The sequence below is a fragment of the Haematobia irritans genome, chromosome 4 (assembly GCF_050003625.1).
Source record: "Haematobia irritans isolate KBUSLIRL chromosome 4, ASM5000362v1, whole genome shotgun sequence".
Classification (NCBI taxonomy): domain Eukaryota; kingdom Metazoa; phylum Arthropoda; class Insecta; order Diptera; family Muscidae; genus Haematobia; species Haematobia irritans.
This window is the reverse complement of record NC_134400.1, coordinates 122150196-122175607: the sequence shown is the minus strand read 5'-3', so window position 1 is coordinate 122175607 and position 25412 is coordinate 122150196. Positions and strand designations below refer to the sequence as shown.

The window sequence follows — 25412 nt, the reverse complement described above, 5'->3', positions numbered from 1 at the left end:
GACTAAACTACAAGAGTAGCTTAACCAACAGAGGAAAAGAATGTTTGTCAAATTTATTTGGGCAAAGCCCTATAGACTGCAAGATGGTTGGATGGACGCACGTTTCGGAATTACCACATTCCTCATCAGCATCCTCTACTTGCAGCAAAACTATCAACCAATTATCAGAATAAATTCAGGCAGTTTATTAAACCCAACAAAAACCACACTTGAACCCTCCGAAAAAAGGTTTTACATTGATAGCCGGCTTATGCCGAAATAAACTCGAAACAAACATATCTCTTTTCCTATGCCACTGTCAAATCATCGATTTGAATTCACATGGCTGGGTTTATTTTGAGCGTGCCTCCTCTTCTTTTTCCATTTGTTTTGTTTTGTTATTGTTGGTTTTGTTCTTTAAGCATTGTTGTTGTTTTTTTATTTCAGCTTAAAACCATACATTGACTAAACTACAAGAGTAGCTTAACCAACAGAGGAAAAGAATGTTTGTCAAATTTATTTGGGCAAAGCCCTATAGACTGCAAGATGGTTGGATGGACGCACGTTTCGGAATTACCACATTCCTCATCAGCATCCTCTACTTGCAGCAAAACTATCAACCAATTATCAGAATAAATTCAGGCAGTTTATTAAACCCAACAAAAACCACACTTGAACCCTCCGAAAAAAGGTTTTACATTGATAGCCGGCTTATGCCGAAATAAACTCGAAACAAACATATCTCTTTTCCTATGCCACTGTCAAATCATCGATTTGAATTCACATGGCTGGGTTTATTTTGAGCGTGCCTCCTCTTCTTTTTCCATTTGTTTTGTTTTGTTATTGTTGGTTTTGTTCTTTAAGCATTGTTGTTGTTTTTTTTTATTTCAGCTTAAAACCATACATTGACTAAATGCTTAAAGAACAAAACCAACAATAACAAAACAAAACAAATGGAAAAAGAAGAGGAGGCACGCTCAAAATAAACCCAGCCATGTGAATTCAAATCGATGATTTGACAGTGGCATAGGAAAAGAGATATGTTTGTTTCGAGTTTATTTCGGCATAAGCCGGCTATCAATGTAAAACCTTTTTTCGGAGGGTTCAAGTGTGGTTTTTGTTGGGTTTAATAAACTGCCTGAATTTATTCTGATAATTGGTTGATAGTTTTGCTGCAAGTAGAGGATGCTGATGAGGAATGTGGTAATTCCGAAACGTGCGTCCATCCAACCATCTTGCAGTCTATAGGGCTTTGCCCAAATAAATTTGACAAACATTCTTTTCCTCTGTTGGTTAAGCTACTCTTGTAGTTTAGTCAATGTATGGTTTTAAGCTGAAATAAAAAAACAACAACAATGCTTAAAGAACAAAACCAACAATAACAAAACAAAACAAATGGAAAAAGAAGAGGAGGCACGCTCAAAATAAACCCAGCCATGTGAATTCAAATCGATGATTTGACAGTGGCATAGGAAAAGAGATATGTTTGTTTCGAGTTTATTTCGGCATAAGCCGGCTATCAATGTAAAACCTTTTTTCGGAGGGTTCAAGTGTGGTTTTTGTTGGGTTTAATAAACTGCCTGAATTTATTCTGATAATTGGTTGATAGTTTTGCTGCAAGTAGAGGATGCTGATGAGGAATGTGGTAATTCCGAAACGTGCGTCCATCCAACCATCTTGCAGTCTATAGGGCTTTGCCCAAATAAATTTGACAAACATTCTTTTCCTCTGTTGGTTAAGCTACTCTTGTAGTTTAGTCAATGTATGGTTTTAAGCTGAAATAAAAAAACAACAACAATGCTTAAAGAACAAAACCAACAATAACAAAACAAAACAAATGGTAATACCAATGTATTATAATAAAATAAAATTACAATAATTTCCTAAATAGTTTGTGTTTCATTCAAAATCAACATCGGCCCTTGAAATTTAACCACCCTTTATTTTTAAGGCGCCAATTGGTTACTTCCATTTTTGTACTTGCAGCATACTCTCTCGGTCTTTCTTTCTAAACACATATATGTTTACAGCCAAAGTCAAAATTAATATATGTTTGCATACACAAACATTATATTTAAAAAAATGTTATGTTCCAATCATAATATTCTCTAACATATATGTGTCGCAAACTTGTTATGCTAGTTTTTGAACATTATATGGTTGCACTTAAATATAATGTGCTAAGAATTTGAGTTCCAAACACCCAAACATATGAAAAACAGTCTTTTCCGTCCTTGTAGCTCCTCTCAATACGATGCGACTATATCCTTAGTGCTTCGGATTTATTCTGATTAACATGAACGTATCGCTGTGGGGAAAAAACGCACGGTCACAGTTCGGTCCTCAGAATAATGTCAGATGTACCACTTTTGGACAAAAAGTTTGAAACTCTAATTTCCACCAGTGAAGCGTGGTGCACACAGACCCCGGGGATATATACACTGTCTCAAACAATTGTCCCTACACCAAACTGTAAAAACTATATTTCATCGTATCTCAGAATCTAGATAATTTGATTTTATTCGATCTTTTTTGGTATCAAATAGAAAATAATTATTCAAGTTTGATCTTCAAAATACAATTTGCTTAAAACGAATCGGCCATATAGTTTCGGAGACACAATGAAATATAGCTTTAACAGTTTGGTGTACGGACAATTTTTTGAGATAGTGTAGCTTTGGACAAGTGGGTTTCGGAGTATATTCTATATTCTTCGAATGGCGAAGAAATTACCCACTCACTGTAGTGTTTTTCAGTCTGAAATAAAGGGTGATTTGTTAAGAGCTTGATAACTTTAAAAAAAAAAAACGCATAAAATTTGCAAAATCTCATCGGTTCTTTATTTGAAACGTTAGATTGGTCCATGACATTTACTTTTTGAAGATAATTTCATTTAAATGTTGACCGCGGCTGCGTCTTAGGTGGTCCATTCGGAAAGTCCAATTTTGGGCAACTTTTTCGAGCATTTCGGCCGGAATAGCCCGAATTTCTTCGGAAATGTTGTCTTCCAAAGCTGGAATAGTTGCTGGCTTATTTCTGTAGACTTTAGACTTGACGTAGCCCCACAAAAAATAGTCTAAAGGCGTCAAATCGCATGATCTTGGTGGCCAACTTACCGGTCCATTTCTTGAGATGAATTGTTCTCCGAAGTTTTCCCTCAAAATGGCCATAGAATCGCGAGCTGTGTGGCATGTAGCGCCATCTTGTTGAAACCACATGTCAACCAAGTTCAGTTCTTCCATTTTTGGCAACAAAAAGTTTGTTAGCATCGAACGATAGCGATCGCCATTCACCGTAACGTTGCGTCCAACAGCATCTTTGAAAAAATACGGTCCAATGATTCCACCAGCGTACAAACCACACCAAACAGTGCATTTTTCGGGATGCATGGGCAGTTCTTGAACGGCTTCTGGTTGCTCTTCACTCCAAATGCGGCAATTTTGCTTATTTACGTAGCCATTCAACCAGAAATGAGCCTCATCGCTGAACAAAATTTGTCGATAAAAAAGCGGATTTTCTGCCAACTTTTCTAGGGCCCATTCACTGAAAATTCGACGTTGTGGCAGATCGTAAGTCTATTCATGATGAAATGTCAAAGCATACTGAGCATCTTTCTCTTTGACACCATGTCTGAAATCCCACGTGATCTGTCAAATACTAATGCATGAAAATCCTAACCTCAAAAGAATCACCCTTTATTAACAATAAGAGAGGTGGCGAATTGGGTGAGAAGTAATGTTCCAACAAATGTTGGCATTAATATATACTCAGACAGTCAACCTACAATAAAATCCATGGACTCTGTGTTTCTTAACTCGAAAACGGCCTTCAACTGCCGCAAATCTTTCAACGAGATGGCTGAGCAGTACAATATTCACCTAATATGGGTGCCTGGCCATAGGAACATACCGGGCAACTGCGAAGCGGACGAGTTGGCAAGGCTAGGAACTACCTTACATATTCAAGGGGAACTAGAATCTGTTGGTATGCCTCTGGCTACATGCAAATGAGATTTTGCAAATACTGTTGCGGCTCCGTAGTGCCATCTTCCGCTTATTTCCCTTGGAATCAATACCAAAATTATTAGTGTAAAGACAAAAGTCGTTGGAACCGGCCAAGCTTATTTTTCAGTGTATGGTAAATAATAAAAAAAAAACATTGACATCAAAATTGGTTCTTCGTCCAGCAAAAAATCACCTAACTTGAATATGATAATAAATATATTTATAACATATGGATGGCAACACTGTAGAAAAAATCTATGTAGTTGTTATTGTTGCTGCTGTAGACAACGTTGGTTGGCTGGATGGTAGGTTGGGTTGTTGGTAGGTCTGATGACTGGTCTTGCGACTGCTTTGCTTGTTTTCGGGCTAGCTTGTTTTGGGGGGTATTTTGGGTGCCTTATATTTGTACACATACCTTGGCTGTGTATGAATAAGGGGGAGACATTTGAAACTAAATAAAAAAAAAACCTATGGAAGAAGCAGCAGAATTATCTGAAAATTGTATTGAATGTTTCTGGTGTATTTTTTTTTGTTTTGTTTAAATTTTGGTACAAGACAGCAAAATCGATGTTAAGATATCTCAAATACTTCTCCATTCTGCTTTCCAACCACATTTATGTTAGTACTTAGATATTGCGACAATCCATACCCCCACAGACCGTAAAAACCATGACAAAAAGATATGCCAAAGACCAAGATGAAGTCAAAAACTGGTAAGCATATGGCAAAATAGTTATGTGTGGGGAGGAGGGAGGCAGATGATATTGGCTAAGGAATCTAAAAATAGATATACCTTACTGGTATGCGTCTTTATAGCCGGAAAGCGATGATGCGATATTAACAGAGTCGCCGCTAATGGCCGGCCATTAGGAAATGCAAATAGAAAAATTGCCAAGCAAATAATAAAGGCGATAAAGATGTGAGTAATAACTTAAAGCTGTCAAAAAGGAATTTCTCTGCTTTCTATATACACCACAACAGGGTGTCACTATATTCTCCTGAAATTCTCTCAATGGCCATCGCATTATGTATAATAGATGGCAGACAATAATAACAACTCACCACTGGGAGTCTGGATGCCAAAACTAACAAAGTTGTATTGGGTTCTTGTTGTTGTTGTTTGTCGTTTCTTCTTGCTCCTCTGAGAATCCCGACTTTGTTGTAGGACTTCTTTATGGATTTCCGTTTCCCCGAAAATTACTGCTGTTATGTGAAATCCCGTTAAAGCATATTGCACTTAAATAAACTTGCTTGTTTTGTTTTTTTTTTTTAGACTTTTTTCTTGTTAATTTTATTTATTAATATTTTTGTTTTATTGTAGACACAATTTTAATTTGTTAATGAAGCACCATATTTTTCTTATTTACTCTACAGAAAAAAAATATTTATCTTGCTTTTTGAGGATGGAAAAATATTTATGAAAATATATATTTTGGTTTTATTAATTTTCTATGAATTTTTTCTATTAATATTTTTCGTTTGATTTGACTTTTTTTTATTAGTTTGCATATTTTTTTATTTTTGCAGCTTGGCTCTGGGGTTACAAAGGGGGGATGTCTCCGTTCTTTTTTGTGGTTTAGATTGATTTTTGAATTCAGATTAATAATGCAGAACGAAACCAAACGAATTTTTTGTTTCAATATGACATTTTTATTTAGCCGTACGTTTGATTGTTTCTTGTCGATTGCAATAATTGTAAATAATAAATAATTATAAATTTTCTTGTTGTTGGAATGTAATTTATTTAGTATTTTTTGTCGTTGTAGCCGTACTCGCCCGTTGCCGTCGTGGGTTTATTTCTTTTGCTTTAGGGTTTTTTGTTGTTGTTTTTTCCTTTTGTTTAATTTGCTTTCTTCTTATAGTAGTCTGTTTGTGTATGTTTTAGGGGGGTTTTGCCGTATGAATGTATGGTATATGTTTGGTTGTGTGCGAATATTTCGTGTTTGAGTGTGTGATGTTTTTTTTTTTTCTTCTGCTAGTCGTCGCTTGGCTTCTAGTATATATTAAGCGCAATTGAGTACCCACAACTTGTAATGAAAAAACGCGTCTGACGTTTAAAAACTCTATGCGAATGTTATACTCACAGCAAAGGATGACTACTGCTGTGTGGATGACTGGCTGACTGGCGGCTGCTTGCTATGCGGTTGTCTCACTGAAGACACCGCACAATATACGACTGTAAAATATTATGCACACGAAACACAAACAACAACACTCTGAGAGCGAGAGAGTAAGTGTTTGGGTGAGAGTCACAACAAATAATGTTATTATTATTAACACTGATAACCTATGTTTCTTGTACACTTTCTCTCTCAACCATTGAATACTTAGGAAACACCACAAACCCAACCTCCACCCATTTAAACAGAACAATTCATTTCTCCATCATTCAATAGCATTGGGAGTAACGTATGTATACAGATTTTTGGATACGTTACACATGCACATATATTCGGTAGGTTGTAGCCTTTGTTATTTTGTTTTTTCATCTCCATGAATCTAACAGTTTTCCCAACAACAGTAACAGCCGGCCGCCCATGTTAGAGATTGAGTATGAATAATGTTAAGCTAAAATGAACAGTGTTTTGGATTAAGGTTATAGGAAAAGAAAAATAACCGTGAAATATCCACACTTTGTACCGGTCATTTCAGTGGTTAAATATTCCAAATAAACAAATATTTTATTTGAAAAATCATCCAAAAACAATACGTAGTATTCTGCCCCGCCAATAGACTGCTGCTCCATTTTTCCACAAACATCTGTATGAACAATTTGCAAAATATCATCGGCTTTTATTGATGACGACTTGTATGGTGGACGAAATTGTTTTCCTAATAAGCACGATTTCTCAAAATTTCTTGTGTTTACATTAATTTGATACAATTTTCCTATTTTGTGAGCTTCTAAATAAAATTCTCCATTTTTTGCAATTTGACATTTATCACCATTAAACATTATTTCTGAATCGTTTTCTGTAAGCTGACTGACTGATATAAAATTCGCCGAAAGTTGTGGTACCAACAATGCATTTTGTATTGTTATGTACTCTAAATTATTATTTACTTTATGTTGGATTCTTACAATACCAAGAACTTTTACTTTGTGGTCGTTAGCTACGGTGACAGTATGATGATATTGTCGTGGATGATATATCATAAACGTCAATTTTTTTTAACTCACAAATACATCTTCAGAATTCACCATGTGTGTTGCAGCACCAGAATCGATTAACCATGCGTCGTCGGCTCTGCTGAAGTTTTCTGCAAACGTCGCTGCTAATGTGTTTTCATTATTGCAGCTTTTTCTTTGACGCTTTACAAAATTTTTCAATTGAAGCAAATTGTTGATTTATTCCCATCCGGAAATTTCTTACCTTTTTATTTGCATAAAAAGCTGATTCGGACGTAACACTGAAATTATAGTATGCATCAAAATCTTGCAATAATTTTGTTGTTATTGTGGCCGCTGTAACCTTGGTGTTACTACTTTCAATTGCCATTATCATTGGACAAAAATGTTCAGGTAAACCACTTAACAAAAGGCTTCCGACCCACTCTTCATTTACTTTAAATCCAATTTGGTTGAATTTCTGGGCGGTGTCTATAATTGTGTTGACATACTCACTAATATCTTTACAATTAACCAATTGTGTTGTTGTAAGCTTCCTTAATAGTCCACACCGGCGCGTTAATCCGGAATCATCAAAGGTTGTTTTGAGCTTATCCCAAATGTCTTTTGCCGTTGAGACATTTTGTATATGGGCATATAAACTTGGTGGTAGGGAAAACTATCATCGGGTTTCCATATCAACTTGTACAAAACCAACCTGGACATAGCCTTCTCCTTGACAGCTGCATCTTACTACATACCAGTAACAAAGACCTTGCAGCTTCATCGCGTTCTCCACAGCAAACTTCCACTAACCTAACCTAACCTAATCATTTTAAGTGAAACACGCGCAGTTTGATGAACAAAAGGAGAGTGAAAACAAAGTTTTTATTTAAACTATAATGTTGCCATATAGACACGAAATATTTACATATGTAATTAATTGTATTGCTAATTTAGCGTGTAAATACATTTTTCAATTCCAACAGTCTATTACATAAGCGCTTTTTTTTGAGGGGCGTCTTTAAGGGCCTAGAGCACTGAAACTTGTAAAAAATCCAAACGTCTGTACAGAGTACCATATGTCAATTAACTTAGGCAAAAATCAACACTTATCGATTTTATTGGGTGAATTGGACAAAGTATCTCCAAATTAACGGTTTATAAAGACTGTGCTAAGTGAACTCTCTCACATTAACATTCCAAAAATATTCCAATAAGCAGAATATTTCAAATATACAATCACACGCATACTCTCCCATTAACAGAATTGAGAGTATTACATGTAGAAACTATGAGAGCGTGAGAGATAAAGAGACGTAACCCAATCATATGGTGTGGCAAAGTCGTGAAGTTTATTTGTAGACGTTTCATATGCGTCTGGTGGAGAAATACCTACCCTCCCATTTGTGCCAAAAGGTAGTTGTGGCAGGTTGTTTTTGGGGATTTTGTTGTATCCAAAGGCACGTTTACACTGTATGACGTATGGTTTATGAAGTGATCGAATACAATGTATATGTTATATACAAATTTCTTGTCTACTTTTGAAATTCATTGACAGTGTAAAAAACACCGAATACAACAGCCATCAAGTAATTCTTTAATCGTTGCTTGAACGAAAGTCTAGTGTGTGTATACAGTAGGAGCTAAAAGAGATGACGAAGAGTATTCGTCATCATTGTTAATTAAATCTTTCTAATTGTGGAATGTGGTTAAAGTCAGTGATTTGTCAATTACACTGATGATAAATCTATCTCTGTTGGATTGTTGAAACGGTTTGTATTGTCAACTAACTTTTCATTGCAATGCCTTCCACTATACACGAAAACAATGTATTTTCTCAGAAACGAAATTTGGACTATTGAAAATGTATTTTATTGCTAAACAGTTTCTGTAAACAAGCTTATTTATAGTTTCTGCAAACAATCTTATTTATATTGAAATTCGTTCGCCAAACTTTCCTCTTCATAATTAAAGTCTGATCTTTAGTCTAAAAAATGACACTTTTCTTTGAATACAAATATAAAATAAAACCTTTACTTAAGATTACATGTGCGACTTCAACCATGTTTTTCTGTGCACTCAAAAGACAGTGAACCCACCAGGAAGGAAATTTTTGCTTAATTTTAGAAATTTTTGGTTAGTTTTAGGAAACTTTAACTAAACTGTATTATAAACTCAGATGTCACGCCGATTTCACAAAAATATGTAAGACCATTCACCGTCCAAAAATAACGTTTTGCTCTTGAAACATGTTTAAGGTGATCATATTCCTTCTATGGGTGCGGAAATGAAAGAAAAATAACACAAAAAAGAAATGAAATGAAGTGGCTCTCTCAAACCACTACATTTCAGTTAACAAATCTTGCAAGCTTAAGGGGTCGTCCGCGAGTGAGCTAGCAGGAGAGGAAAGCTCGTGCAAAATGTTAGTTGGCCTCAGAAGTTTCATCTGATTATACTATATATACCGATCGACTCAGAATCACCTTCCGAGTCGATCTAGGCCTTGGTATCCGTCCATGTATTTGGCGTTTGCTGGATTCCGGTCGCATTTATTAACCGATTTCTATGAAATTTCGTACAGAGTATTATTTTCACACAAGGACGAATGATATTGAAAAATCGGATCTAATTTAGATATATATGTATCGCCCGATTTCGACAAATGCGGTTATATTGCGCTACTTTTCCAACCGATTATCGTCAAATTTGATACAAGGTAATATAATTCAACATCCTTCAAGTATGCCACGCAAAAAAATAATTATTTCCTCCCAAACGAAATTTTAGACAAAGATCGTTTCTCATTTGCTTTTCGCTGTAAGGAAGTTTATTTGGAAAAACAGTATATACTTTTTGTGATAAACGTTTATTCTTTTCCTGGATGTAAAAACAATTTCATAAAGGCTAACTAAAAAAAAAAAAAGACAAGTATATACGGCCGTAAGTTCGGCCAGGCCGAACCTTATGTACCCTCCACCACAGATTGCATAGAAACTTGTACTAAAGACTGTCATCCACAATCGAAGTACTTGGGTTGCGGTAACACTTGCCGATGGCAAGGTATCTTAAAACTTCTTAACACCGCCTTCTCAATTGTAAGTTAGTCCATACGGGGTTATATTAAACAAAAAAAGGCCGATTAAATACGTATATAATTTAGTTTGACAAAATTTTCCATAATAATAAAATTTTGATAAAATTTTCTATAGAAATAAAATTTTGGTACACTGAAAAAAATATTTACGTGATATTAAAGATTACGCAACATACATTTTAGGATGCGAAATTTACAAAGTATAAAGATACATTTCGTTAAAATAACGAAATTTTAATTAAAATAAAGTTTGTACTCTTTGTTTCACATTTTTTTCAATAAATTTAAAGGGTGATACGGTCAAAATTTGGTCAATATAAACTTGACGTATTTCTTTCAATTTTGCATTTAAAAAACCTGAACACCTCTCATGTTGAAGGTGTGTGTGTGTAGAATGTTGCTCCTATATTGATTTTGGAATTCACTCTTCAGTTGTCAAAATGCCGTCCAAGCAAGAAGAGCAGCGTATCAAAATTTTGCTCGCGCATCGCGAAAATCCGAGCTACTCGCACGCAAAGCTGGCAAAATCGCTAAAAGTTGCCAAATCAACCGTTACAAATGTAATTAAAGTGTGTGGGGAACGTTTGTCGACAGCCAGGATGTCTGGGTCGGGGGGAAATCGAAAACCGGAAGCCGCTGAGACGACAAAGAGAGTTGCCGGTAGTTTCAAGCGAAACCCTAACCTCTCTCTACGAGATGCCGCAAATAAGCTGGGTGTATCGTCTACAACCGTGCATCGAGCCAAAAAAAAACGAGCCGGACTATCGACTTACAAGAAGGTAGTGACTCCAAAACGCGATGATAAACAAAATACGACGGCCAAAGCGCGATCCCAGAGGCTGTACACGACGATACTGACGAAGTTTGACTGCGTGGTAATGGACGACGAAACCTACGTCAAAGCCGACTACAAGCAGCTTCCGGGACAGGTGTTTTATACGGCAAAAGGAAGGGGAAAGGTAGCAAATATTTTCAAGCACATAAAACTGTCAAAGTTCGCAAAGAAATATCTGGTTTGGTAAGCCATCTGTACCTGTGGCTTGAAAAACAACATTTTCATAGCTTTCGGGACTGTCAACCAAGAAATTTACGTGAAAGAGTGTTTGAATAAACGTCTGCTGCCCTTCCTGAAGAAACACGGTTGTTCCGTACTGTTTTGGCCGGGTTTGGCATCTTGCCATTACGGTAAAAAGGCCATGGAGTGGTACGCCGCCAACAACGTGCAGGTGGTTCCCAAGGACAAGAACCCTCCCAACACGCCAGAGCTCCGCCCAATTGAGAAATACTGGGCTATTGTCAAGTGGAACCTAAAGAAGACCAAAAAAACTGCTAAGGACGAGCAGCAGTTCAAGGCAAACTGGCTTTCTGCGGCGAAGAAGGTGGCTGTACAAAATCTGATGGCAGGTATCAAGCGTGAGGCCCGGCAATTCGGATTTGGAAAAGCGAAAGCCTAACTGAATATTTTTCCTGAATTTTATCCTAATTGAACTTGAAAAAGAAATTTAATTTGATTTTTTAAATAAACGATTTCACCGATTTACACGCGTTTTCCCTTGACCAAATTTTGACCGTATGACCCTTTAGCATTGTAGCTATGCGTGCCAAATTTGGATGAAATCGGTTCTGATTTAGATATATCTCCCATATATAGCTTTCGCCCGATTTACACTCATATGACCACAGAGGCTAATTTTTAACTCCGATTTAGTTGAAATTTTGCACAAGGAGTAGAATTTGCATTGTAGCTATACATGTCAAATTTGGTTGAAATCGGTTCAGATGATATGACGACAGAGGTCAATTTTTAACTCCGATTTAGTTGAAATTTTGTACAGGGAGTAGAATTAGTATTGTAGCTATGCGTGTCAAATTTGGTTGAAATCGGTTCAGATTTAGATATAGCTCCCATAAATATGTTTTTCTGATTTCGACAAAAATGGTCAAAATACCAAAATTTTCCTTGTGAAATCGCCACTGCTTAGTCGAAAAGTTGTAAAAATGACTCTAATTTTCCTATGTATTCGGGACAAACCTTTATATATAGCCCCCAACACATTTGACGGATGTGATATGGTATCGAAAATTTAGATCTACAAAGTGGTGCAGGGTATAATATAGACGGCCCCGCCCGATTTTAGACTTTCCTTACTTGTTTTTTACTAACATTGTGTTCCACCCTAGTGCATTAGCCAACTTAAATTTTGAGTCTATAGATTTTGTAAAAGTCTATCAAATTCTGTCCAAATCGAGTGATATTTAAATGTATGTAATTGGGACAAACCTTTATATATAGCCCCCAACACATTTGACGGATGTGATATGGTATCGAAAATTTAGATCTACAAAGTGGTCGGCCCCGCCCGACTTTAGACTTTCCTTACTTGTTTTTTACTAACATTGTGTTCCACCTTAGTGCATTAGCCGACTTAAATTTTGAGTCTATAGATTTTCTAGAAGTCTATCAAATTCTGTCCAGATCGAGTGATATTTAAATGTATGTATACATTTATATATAGCCCTCTACATATTTGACGGATGTGATATGGTATCGAAAATTTAGATCTACAAAGTGGTGCAGGGTATAATATAGTCGGCCCCGCCCGCATTGATCAACTTTAAATCACCGGTTTCATTACAATCGCGATATATTCGAACCGAGTGTAAAATTTTAAGCGAACACATGCAACCATACAACATTAACGAAGTTTAAATCTGACTCACTCACTCTTTCATACGTCTAGTCATCCGCTCTCATATGTGAATGCACGCACTTCACACCCACACAGCCACACGCACACACAAACACCAAGGGTGGTCAGATGTTTAGAGGAAGAACAACCGTCAAGTACATTCAACAAAAATATATTGGATACTGTTATTTTTTGTTTTGCTTGACTTTTCGGTATGCGGTATCCAAACAGCGCAAACTCCGTTAAGTCAGTTACTCTCATACCGTACTTTACAAAATACCGAAATACTAATGACTTGCTCTCTCTTTCTCGTAGCTCTCAGTGGATTTGATATGGGGGGTTTAAAAAATTGAGAATCCATAAAATCTTTTCTTTTTTCTATATTACCTTTTATTCCTGGTTTCTTGGGCGCTGCACAGCTGGTTTCTTGGTTTTTTAATTGATAGCAAAAAAGTAAAATAACAACAAGAACTACAAAAACAATTGCGATAAAATATACAAAAGAGCTAAGAATAACGAAGTAAAATATGCCGGTTTTGTTTATGCAAAGCAAAAGAGAACGACTTAAGGCATGCATGAATATCGAAAATTTTCTTTAGAGCTTACATCAGCCACTTGAAAACAATCAACCCAGTGCGATAGTGAGAGAGAGACGAACCCTAGTGCTAAGCGACGACAATGTCGTTTTTATTTAATTTTTTTTTGCATTATGAAGCTTCCCACAGAATTAAGATATTATCGAATGGTATTGAATGCACCTAAACCAGGGATGGAAAATGCAGTACTATAGTACTTTTTTCAATACTATTTCGCCCTGGTCAGTACCGTAGTACCCCCGATAATGATTTAGTACCTTTTGTGTAGAAATTTTTGAGCAGATATCATATTTATGATACAATAGTTTTTACAAAATATTTCAATATTTTGAGAATATCTTTAACAAACTTTTTTTCGTCAAAATGTTTTCTTTTGTAAAATTTTGTCAACATTTTATTTTTCTATAGTATATTTATCAAACTTTTATTTCTATAGAAAATTTTGTCAAAATTTTATTTCTATAGAAAATTTTGTCAACATTTTATTTCCATTTTATATTTCTTTAGAAAATTTTGTCAAAAATATATTTTTATTTATCTACAGATAATTTATGAAATATCGTGAAGTACAACTGTGACAACCGTGATTACAATACTACGGTAGTCTTTGTAAGCGGATATAAAACTTAATTTGAAATTGAGGAGTTGACAAACAAAATTTTGCTGTAATTTTAGTTTCTTTAAAATTCATTCTAAAAGAACTCTTTCCAATGGAATTTTTGTTGAAATTTTGTGAAAAGTGCTTTTTCGCTCAAAAAATACACGCAGAGAAGGAATATGATCACCTCAAACATATTTCAAGAGCAAAATGTTATTTTTGTATGGTGACCATGTAACATGTTTGTCACTAAAATGTTATTTTCTCGTCAAATATAACTTGCTTGCCGAAATCAGATACATGATTTCCGAGAAAATAACATGGCTGCGAAAACCATGTTACATGGTCACCACCCAAAAATAACATTTTGCTCTTAAAACATGTTTGAGGTGATCATATTCCTTCTCTGGGTGTACCCTTTTTGTACTTTCTTAAAAATTGTATTTTCCATCCCTGACCTAAACTCATCGATTGATTGATCGCTTGCGAAAATTGGTGTGGTTGGCCACACAGCAAAATATGGCTTTAGGGGATTAAGAAAATTAAAATCACACTTTGGATTCATTTTCGAGACGATCGTTTTCGTTGATGTAGAAGCGACAACGTGAGAAAAAAGTCGCATTGGCAATGTTATAATATCGATTGACGTTCAGAGTATGAAGTCATTGAAATGTTTGCCACAGTCAACAACAATACAATCACGGTGGTTTGAGCCAGTGTTGCCAGTATTTTTCTTGCTCTTATCCCCAAATTATGATGTTTTCGTTCCCAAAAATCCCCAATTTAAATATAAATTCCTCACAAAAATCCCCAATACATTTTTGAAAAGTTTTTTTTTTTGAAAAAACAAATAAAGCAAAAGGCTGTGCTGTAGAAAATTAGTAATAACTTAAAAATTAAAATTTTGTCAAATCCAGCAAGCTGTAATAAAATCAAGATTTCTAACCACATCATCAAGAGTCTGGTAATCGTCTTCCAAATGCTGGAGATATGAATTCGGTCACCTTGTATTTATGAACGAAAATTTGTTTCTAAATATTCAAGTAGTAAATTTGGGTGGTAGACACGTTACCAAAGTTGATAGAATTCTACCAGAAATGGTAGATTTGTTATTGTTTGGTAGATTGGTAGGATTTTCGATGTTTTGGTAGATTTTGCAGAGGTACTTCAAAATTTTCTATAGCAATAAACTTTTGATAAAATTTTGAGAAAATATCCACGGTTTTGCATTCATTGGAAAGGTCTCCGTGAGGTTTATAGCAAAGAAAATTCAAGAAAAGTTTCAACGGAAAAACGGGAAAATCTATTTTTACAAACAGCACACATTACAAAAATTTATAATTTGAATTCATCGAGGTTGTATTTGTTATGAAGTAATTTTATTTTTTCACATGAAAAATGTTCAGAGAACGTAGAGGGTAATCATGTGGTGAAAATAGGGTACCTAATTGTTTGATATCTGGTTGAGGAGGGGGACATCACCCTTGCCCGACTTTTTCAAAATTAGGCCAAAGTTCTCCGATTTAGGTGCAATTTCCAAGAAAGGTTAGGGGTGATGTCTAGACAAAGGCCCGCTACTTCATTTTTCGATTTTTGGTCGCGGAGGTGGACCACCCCTTTATACGATTTTTGTTTAAAGTACAGTAAACAAATCTCTGATTTACTTGAGATTTACAGAGAACACGCCGTGAGGTTATGCATATATTATAGGGTACCTGAGTTTTTAATATTTGGACGGGAAGGGGGGGACCTCTCCTTTCCCGGCTTTCTGAAAGTTGGAACAAAATTATCCGATTTGCTTGAAATTTTCAGGGAAGGTTGAAGGGGGCGTCTAGACAAAGAACAGCTACTTAATTTTTCGATATTTGGTCGAGGAGGGGGCCTCTCCTTTGTGCAACTTTTTTAAAAGTACGGTGAAAAAACTAAATGATGTCAACTTATTGAAATTTTACGGAGCATTTGGGAGAGATTTTAAAATTTATAAAGGATGATTCTTTTGAGGTTAGGATTTTCATGCATTAGTATTTGACAGATCACGTGGGATTTCAGACATGGTGTCAAAGAGAAAGATGCTCAGTATGCTTTGACATTTCATCATGAATAGACTTACGATCTGCCACAACGTCGAATTTTCAGTGAATGGGCCCTAGAAAAGTTGGCAGAAAATCCGCTTTTTTATCGACAAATTTTGTTCAGCGATGAGGCTCATTTCTGGTTGAATGGCTACGTAAATAAGCAAAATTGCCGCATTTGGAGTGAAGAGCAACCAGAAGCCGTTCAAGAACTGCCCATGCATCCCGAAAAATGCACTGTTTGGTGTGGTTTGTACGCTGGTGGAATCATTGGACCGTATTTTTTCAAAGATGCTGTTGGACGCAACGTTACGGTGAATGGCGATCGCTATCGTTCGATGCTAACAAACTTTTTGTTGCCAAAAATGGAAGAACTGAACTTGGTTGACATGTGGTTTCAACAAGATGGCGCTACATGCCACACAGCTCGCGATTCTATGGCCATTTTGAGGGAAAACTTCGGAGAACAATTCATCTCAAGAAATGGACCGGTAAGTTGGCCACCAAGATCATGCGATTTGACGCCTTTAGACTATTTTTTGTGGGGCTACGTCAAGTCTAAAGTCTACAGAAATAAGCCAGCAACTATTCCAGCTTTGGAAGACAACATTTCCGAAGAAATTCGGGCTATTCCGGCCGAAATGCTCGAAAAAGTTGCCCAAAATTGGACTTTCCGAATGGACCACCTAAGACGCAGCCGCGGTCAACATTTAAATGAAATTATCTTCAAAAAGTAAATGTCATGGACCAATCTAACGTTTCAAATAAAGAACCGATGAGATTTTGCAAATTTTATGCGTTTTTTTTTTTTTAAAGTTATCAAGCTCTTAACAAATCACCCTTTATGAGGTATATGATTTTTTAACATTTGGTCGGGGAAAAATAAAAGGGCACAGGGAGCCATCATTTCTCCTCAAGTACATACCGTGAAACAATTAAACTTTTCCAATGTACTTAAAATTTACAGAGGATGTGGGGTAATATATACGAGTATACACCCAGAAAAAAGTGACCACTTCTTTAATTTAAAACAAGTATGGAAAGTCTAAAGTCGGGCGGGGCCGACTATATTATACCATGCACCACTTTGTAAAGTGGTGCAGTCAAATGTGTTGGTGGCTATATATAAAGGTTTGTCCCAAATACATACATTTAAATAAAGGGTGATTCTTTTGAGGTTAGGATTTTCATGCATTAGTATTTGACAGATCACGTGGGATTTCAGACATGGTGTCAAAGAGAAAGATGCTCAGTATGCTTTGACATTTCATCATGAATAGACTTACGATCTGCCACAACGTCGAATTTTCAGTGAATGGGCCCTAGAAAAGTTGGCAGAAAATCCGCTTTTTTATCGACAAATTTTGTTCAGCGATGAGGCTCATTTCTGGTTGAATGGCTACGTAAATAAGCAAAATTGCCGCATTTGGAGTGAAGAGCAACCAGAAGCCGTTCAAGAACTGCCCATGCATCCCGAAAAATGCACTGTTTGGTGTGGTTTGTACGCTGGTGGAATCATTGGACCGTATTTTTTCAAAGATGCTGTTGGACGCAACGTTACGGTGAATGGCGATCGCTATCGTTCGATGCTAACAAACTTTTTGTTGCCAAAAATGGAAGAACTGAACTTGGTTGACATGTGGTTTCAACAAGATGGCGCTACATGCCACACAGCTCGCGATTCTATGGCCATTTTGAGGGAAAACTTCGGAGAACAATTCATCTCAAGAAATGGACCGGTAAGTTGGCCACCAAGATCATGCGATTTGACGCCTTTAGACAATTTTTTGTGGGGCTACGTCAAGTCTAAAGTCTACAGAAATAAGCCAGCAACTATTCCAGCTTTGGAAGACAACATTTCCGAAGAAATTCGGGCTATTCCGGCCGAAATGCTCGAAAAAGTTGCCCAAAATTGGACTTTCCGAATGGACCACCTAAGACGCAGCCGCGGTCAACATTTAAATGAAATTATCTTCAAAAAGTAAATGTCATGGACCAATCTAACGTTTCAAATAAAGAACCGATGAGATTTTGCAAATTTTATGCGTTTTTTTTAAAAAAAAGTTATCAAGCTCTTAACAAATCACCCTTTATAACTCGATCTGGACAGAATTTGATAGACTTCTACAAAATCTATAGACTCAAAATTTAAGTCGGCTAATGCACTAGGGAGGAACACAATGTTAGTAAAAAACAAGTAAGGAACGTCTAAAGTCGGGCGGGGCCGACTATATTATACCCTGCACCACTTTGTAGATCTAAATTTTAGATACCATATCACATCCGTCAAATGTGTTGAGGGCTATATATAAAGGTTTGTCCCAAATACATACATTTAAATATCAATCGAACTGGACAGAATTTGATAGATTTCTACAAAATCAGGGATCCGGAGCGGAGCGGAGCAAGCCCTTTTTTTGCCGGAGCGGGAGCGGCATTTCTAAAATCCGGAGCGGAGCGGTTTCCAAATGAAAAACCGCTCCGCTCCGAATAAAATATTACTTGAATGAAATGTGTAACTTTGAAATTACACTGTGTAGGTAATTTCAAATTTAGCTAGTACTTAGCGTAGTGTGAGTAAACGTTTAAAATGTACGATATGTATTTTTGTACGTACGTACATTGAAGAAAACACAACGTGTTTTTTTAATAATTGTTTTCAAAAACGGCAAATGTCAAAACATATCTCTAGTATGTGTTGTAAAAGTAACAACAGTACTTTCGATCAATTTCATTCCGTATTACTACAAAGATGTTTGTAATGAACGTCAAATAAATGCAATCTTATTTATATTTAATTTTTTAGTTTTCTACACTGAAAAAAATATTGTCGTGAAGTCAAAGATTCCATGTCCTTAGAATAAGAATGCAAATTTTGCTTAACATGGAAGACGCATTTCTCTAAAATAAAGTTTTTTTTTCTTGTCCAAAAGGCAATAAACTTTTGAATGAAGTTGTAATGTCCTTATAATTAAGTGATTTTACTTAAAAATGTGTATCATGACATGAAAGATAAAATTTTTGAGGTAAGGTCAACGTGACTTTAATAATTAAGAAAAATTCTTTAAAATTAATAAAATTGTCTTTAAATTTGTTTCCTTTTTGCATCTTGCCTACAAAGCAAAAAATCGTTAAAAAATAAGACATGTTTTTCAACACTTTATTTCAAAGACGCTTTTTACTTGAAACATAGCATAATTTCTACTGGAAGTCGAGTCTTAATATGGAAAAAAAAATAACTCGTTAACTCGTTTTTAAAGGATTTTGATAACAACTGACGAAAAAAATCTAAAAAAAAATTAAAAATAACCATTTGCTTCCTAGAAGCAATTACATAACCCCCAAATTTAAAAGAGAATTACGTCTTTAAAGTATCCTTAATTGTATTCTCCGCTTCTTTGGCTCGGAATTAATACCCAAACTGTTAAAGTAAAGACAAAATCTTTGGAACCGGGCATGCTTTTTTTCAGAGTAAGGACATTCATATTTGCTTTACTATTGTACTGTATCCTAGCATTCTCTTATTTCTGATATTAGTTCTCGAAAATTTAATTAAAATTATGGATAGTTTCAATTTTAGTTGAAAAATGTGCGCATGTAGATTTATTATACAATAAAGGGGAAAAGGCGAAATTAGGTAACACTAGATCTGAGTAAGAATATTCGTGGGTATACCACGGACTGATGTCGATGGAGGTTGTTGCAAACATAAACATACACACACACATTACAAATATAACAAAACCTCTTCTCTACGTCTGTTGCAAAACAAACAAAAAAACTTTCGGAGAGTAGTTACTTCTACTCTGTGTATAGACTTTCAATTCCAATCAGCGTTGCCGTTTTGGTCCGATCGGACCAAAATTGGTCCAAAAGATATCTAATTTTTAAATTTAGTCCGATGGTCAGACCAAACAGAATTTGGTCCATTTTGCTCCATTTTCATAAATTTGGTTTCTATCACATATTAAATAGTAGATGGTGCACCGCAAAGAATATTGTCGGGAGGCCAAATATTTCACATGCTTAAAATACGAATACGAATTTTGCTTAGAATAGAAGACGTATTTCTCTGAAAAAAAGTTTTTCCTTGTCTAAAAGTCTCTAAACTTTTCAATGAAGTCTGTTTGTCCTTATAGCTAAGTGATTCGACATAAAAATGTGTATCCTAACATGAATGCAAATTTCGTTTTAATGAAGTCAAAATGGATTTAATATTTCTGAAAAAATCTTCAAAATTAATAAAATATTTCAACACATTGTTTTAAAGTCATTATACCCTAAACCACATAGTGGTTAGGGTATAATAAGTTTGATCTGCCAAAAAATGTGCCTACACGAAATATTGATTTTAGACCCCATAAAATATATACCGATCGACTCAGAATCACCTCCTGAGTCGATCTAGCGCTTGGTGTCCGTCCGTCCATCCGTCCGTCTGTCCATGTATTTGTTGTTCACAGGATTTCGGTCGCAATTATTAACCGATTTTGATGAAATTTGGTACAGGGAGTTTTTTTGGGCACAAGGACGAACGTTATTGAATTTGGAAGAAATCGGATCAAATTTACATATAGCTCCCATATATATGTATTGCCCGATTTCGACAAATGGGGTCACGTTGCACTTTTTTTACTAACCGATCGTCGTCAAATTTAGCACAAAATAATCTTCTGTATCACCCTTTAAGTCTGAAAATTTCATCGAAATCGGTTCAGATTTAGATATAGGTCCCATATATATGTATCGCCCGATTTTGTCAAATTAGGTCATAAAACCCTTATTTATCAACTGATCTTACTCAAAGTTGGCGAAATGTAATCTTCTATAGCACTAACTATATGTGCAAAAAATCATCGAAATCGGTTCAAATTTAGCTATAGCTCCCATATATGTACCGCCCGATTTTTCTACATAAAATAAAACTCAATTGAACAAATAATACAATGTTTGTACTATAATTTTCTCGAAGAGGAGCGGAGCGGAGCGATTTTTTTTCTCGGAGCGGAGCGGTTTTTTTTTCTCCGGAGCGGAGGGAAAAAAATGGACCGCTCCGGATCCCTGTACAAAATCTATAGGCTCAAAATTTAAGTCGGCTAATGCATTAGGGTGGAATACAATCTTAGTAAAAAAATATGGGAAACATTTAAATCTGAATATATTGAAATATACTGAAAATATTGGCCTCTGTGGTCATATGAGTGTAAATCGGCCGAAAGCGATATATTAGAGCTATATCTAAATCTGAACCGATTTCAACTAAATTTGGCACGCATAGCTACAATGCTAATTCTACTCCCTGTGCAAAATTTCAACTAAATCGGAGCAAAAAATTGGCCTCTGTGGTCATATGAGTGTAAATCGGCCGAAAGCTATATATGGGAGCTATATCTAAATCTGAACCGATTTCAACCAAATTTGGCACGCATAGCTACAATGCAAATTCTAGTCCCTGTGCAAAATTTCAACCAAATTGGGGTAAAACTCTGGGACCGTATTAGTCCATATCGAGCGAAATATATATATGGAAGCTATATCTAAATCTGAACCGATTTCTTTCAAAATCAATAGGGATCTATTCTGAGCCAAAACACATACTTGTGCAAACACAGAATTAGTCATGAACTGCAAAGATCGTAAAACTCCCACGGTTCATCCTTAGGGGTTATTGAAATTTCCTTTGGTGAGTATGCAAAATACCTTGGCGTTATTCTGGACAGGAAGCTGAACTTTAGACTTAATATTGAAGAAATGACGGGAAAAGCCACGGTAGCTTTGTACTCGTGCAAAAAGGCAATAGGAAAAAGTGGGGACTAAAACCGAAAATTGTGCATTGGCTATACTCGGCAGTGGTTAGACCTATAACAGCGTTGCCACAATGAATTTTTATTTTGGACCAAATTTTTTCCAAAATTGGACCAAAATTCGTACCCATTTTTCCAAATTAAGTTATACCATTTACAAATTAAAATTTTTTCTCAATAGAAAATTGTGTGCATTTTTTTATTTCTATTCACTATTTGTATTTCTATAGAAAATTTTAACAAAATGTTATTTCTGTAGAACATTTTTATTTCAGTGAAAAGTTTTTATAGAAAATTTTGTCAAAATTTTATTTCTATAGGAAATTTTGTCAAAATTGTATTTCTATAGGAAATTTTGTCAACATTTTTTTCTATAGAATTTGTTTTCAAAATTTTATTTCTATAGAAAATTTGGTCAAAATTTTATTTCTCTGAAAATTTTGTCAAAATTTTATTTCTATGAAAATTTTGTAAAAATTTTATTTCTATTGGAAATGTTGTAAAAATTTTATTTCTATAGAAAGCTTTGTAATAATTTTATTTCTATTGAAAATTTTGTCAAAATTTCATTTCTATAGAAAATTAAGCTAAATTTTATTTCTATAGAAAATTTTGTCAATACTTTATATCAACAGAAAATTTGTCAAACTTTTATTTCTGTTGAAAGTTATCCCAAAATTTTATTTTTATTAACATTTTTACAAAATTTTCTTCCTATATAAAATTTTTGATAATTTTGTATCTATATAATTTTTTTTTAAGTTAATTTGTATAAAAAATTTTCCCAAATTTTATTTCTATAGAAAAACTTGTTAGAATTTTATTTCTATAGAAAATTTTGTCAAAATTTTATTTCTATAGAAAATTTTGTCAAAATTTTATTTCTATAGAAAATTTTGTCAAAATTTTATTTCTATAGAAAATTTTGTCAAAATTTTATTTCTATAGAAAATTTTGTCAAAATTTTATTTCTATAGAAAATTTTGTCAAAATTTTATTTCTATAGAAAATTTTGTCAAAATTTTATTTCTATAGAAAATTTTGTCAAAATTTTATTTCTATAGAAAATTTTGTCAAAATTTTATTTCTATAGAAAATTTTGTCAAAATTTTATTCCTATGGAAAATTTTGTAAAAAATTACTGATTTTTCGAAAATGGACCAAACTCAATCCGACCATCGAACCAAATTTAAAAATTTATAATTTTTTGGACCAATGGCACCAAAATGGCAACCCTGACCTATAATGCTATATGGTGTTGTAGTCTGGTGGTCGGCACTTCAGCAATCGACAGGTTTAGATAAAGTTCAGCGTATGCCGTGCTTGTATATCTCAGGCGTATTCAGTAAGACAGGAATAGATTCCCTTAATGTCATGCTACATCTATTGGCTTTAGGCATTTTGGCCAAACAGGCAGCTGCAACAACGGCTGTGCGGATGCGCGAGCTATCGCTGTGGTCGGTCCTCAAAATAATGCCAGATGTGCCTAACGTAGTGGATTACACTCTGGCGAAACCATTTTTCGATAAAAAGTTTGAAACTCTAATTCCCAACAGTGAGGTGTGGTGCACACAGGCCCGGGGGAATAAACGATATATAGATTTCTACACTGATGGCTCCAAATTGGATGGACAATTGGGTTTCGGAGTATATTTTAAAGATGTGGAACTTCGAATAGCGAAAAGATTACCTAATCACTGTAGTGTTTTTCAGGCTGACATATTAGCAATAAGAGAGGTGACGAATTGGCTGAGAAGTAATGTTCCAAAAAAGGTTGGCATTAATATATACTCAGACAGTCAACCTGCAATAAAATCCTTGGACTCTGTGTTCCTTAACTCGAAAACGGTCATCGACTGCCGCAAATCTCTCAACGAGCTGTCTGAGCAGTACAATATTCACCTAATATGGGAGCCTGGCCATAGGAACATTCCGGGGAACTGCGAAGCAGATGAGTTAGCACGGCTAGGAACTACCTTACATATTCCAGGGGAACTAGAATCTGTTGACATGTCTCTGGCTACCTGTAAGCTCTTACTGCGTCATGATAACAAATGGCTGTGATGATGACAAATGTTCGATGGGAGAATTGCAAGGGTTGTAACGACACCAAACAAATATGGCCCCATTTAAACTTGAACCGCACACTAGATATTCTAGTGTTCTCAAGACGTCAGATATCACTCCTGATATCTGCTATAACGGGTCGCTGGCTGATAGGCGAATTTGCAAAAACTATTGGTGCGAAGTATAATGACTACTGTATGAGCTGTCATGATGCGGAGGAAAAGGAATCAATTAAACACCTCTTGTATGTGTGTCCTGCATTTTGTGTAAGGTGTAAGCGAATTTTAAGGGCATATAGCTTTAGATTACTGGCGTACCTTGGAACAATCTGGTTGGTTCAACAAAAGAAAATAATAGAGAAGGTTCAGTGGTTAAAACTAGAAGTGCCCACATGTAATAGGTACTTTTAGTTAAATGTGGTATCACAATGGACTGAATAGTCTAAGTGAGCCTGAAACTTAATCGGGCTGCCACTTTAACCTAACCTTTAGTTTCGAAGGCACTTTTTTCTGGGTGAAGGGTATGGTTGACTAAAATACGAAAATATTTTTTCGGGAGGCGCAGCAAAGCGGGCCGGGCTACGCTAGTTATTTCATATAAAAACAGAAAATTAAGTTTCATTTCTTATCTTTTAAGATACAACAATCATGTCTGTAATCTTAACGCTCTTTGGGGAGCCACCGTGGTGCAATGGTTAGCATGCCCGCCTTGCATACACAAGGTCGTGGGTTCGATTCCTGCTTCGACCGAACACCAAAAAGTTTTTCAGCGGTGGATTATCCCACCTCAGTAATGCTGGTGACATTTCTGAGGGTTTCCAAGCTTCTCTAAGTGGTTTCACTGCAATGTGGAACGCCGTTCGGACTCGGCTATAAAAAGGAGGTCCCTTGTCATTGAGCTTAACATGGAATCGGGCAGCACTCAATGATAAGAGAGAAGTTCCCCAATGTGGTATCACAATGGACTGAATAGTCTAAGTGAGCCTGATACATCGGGCTGCCACCTAACCTAACGCTCTTTGCAATCGAAATGTGTAAAATGTATTACAGTATAAATAAATGTAACAATAGCAAAAAATATCACTTTTAGTGGCACAACAAAGAGGTGGCTCAAAAGTGTTACCGCTTGAAAAAGTGACAAATTTACCACTAAAGTGGCACAGTGGTAATACTACTTGTTCTCATGTTAGTTTTATGGCATGATAAGAGAAAGTAGTGTGGAACTAGGTTAAGAAATAGTTTGTAAGATCGCAAGTAAGAAAGAAAAATTAAAAATAAAATGAGTGTGCTCATCAACCTCGGCCAAAGCGGAGGTATTTTTATTCATTTTTTGGTCCTTCGAACCTTTCTTAAGAAAGAATGAACCAGCGGAAGGTGTTCTACATCAAAGAGTAGAA

At 35.5% G+C, this 25412-nt stretch overlaps 1 protein-coding gene across 4 annotated transcripts in view; it reads right to left on the bottom strand.

Annotated features, from left to right (window-relative positions):
* LOC142234847 (protein alan shepard-like) overlaps positions 1 to 25412 on the bottom strand; it is a 726065-nt gene that overhangs the window by 108999 nt on the left and 591654 nt on the right. The window contains exon 1 of one of the 4 annotated variants that reach the window (XM_075306052.1): positions 5046 to 5180. The exons of the other annotated variants lie outside the window; for them this stretch is intronic. The gene's annotated coding sequence lies outside the window, so the exon portion shown is untranslated. Of the gene's footprint in view, positions 1 to 5045; positions 5181 to 25412 lie in introns of those variants that run through there. 4 annotated transcript variants of the gene reach the window in all.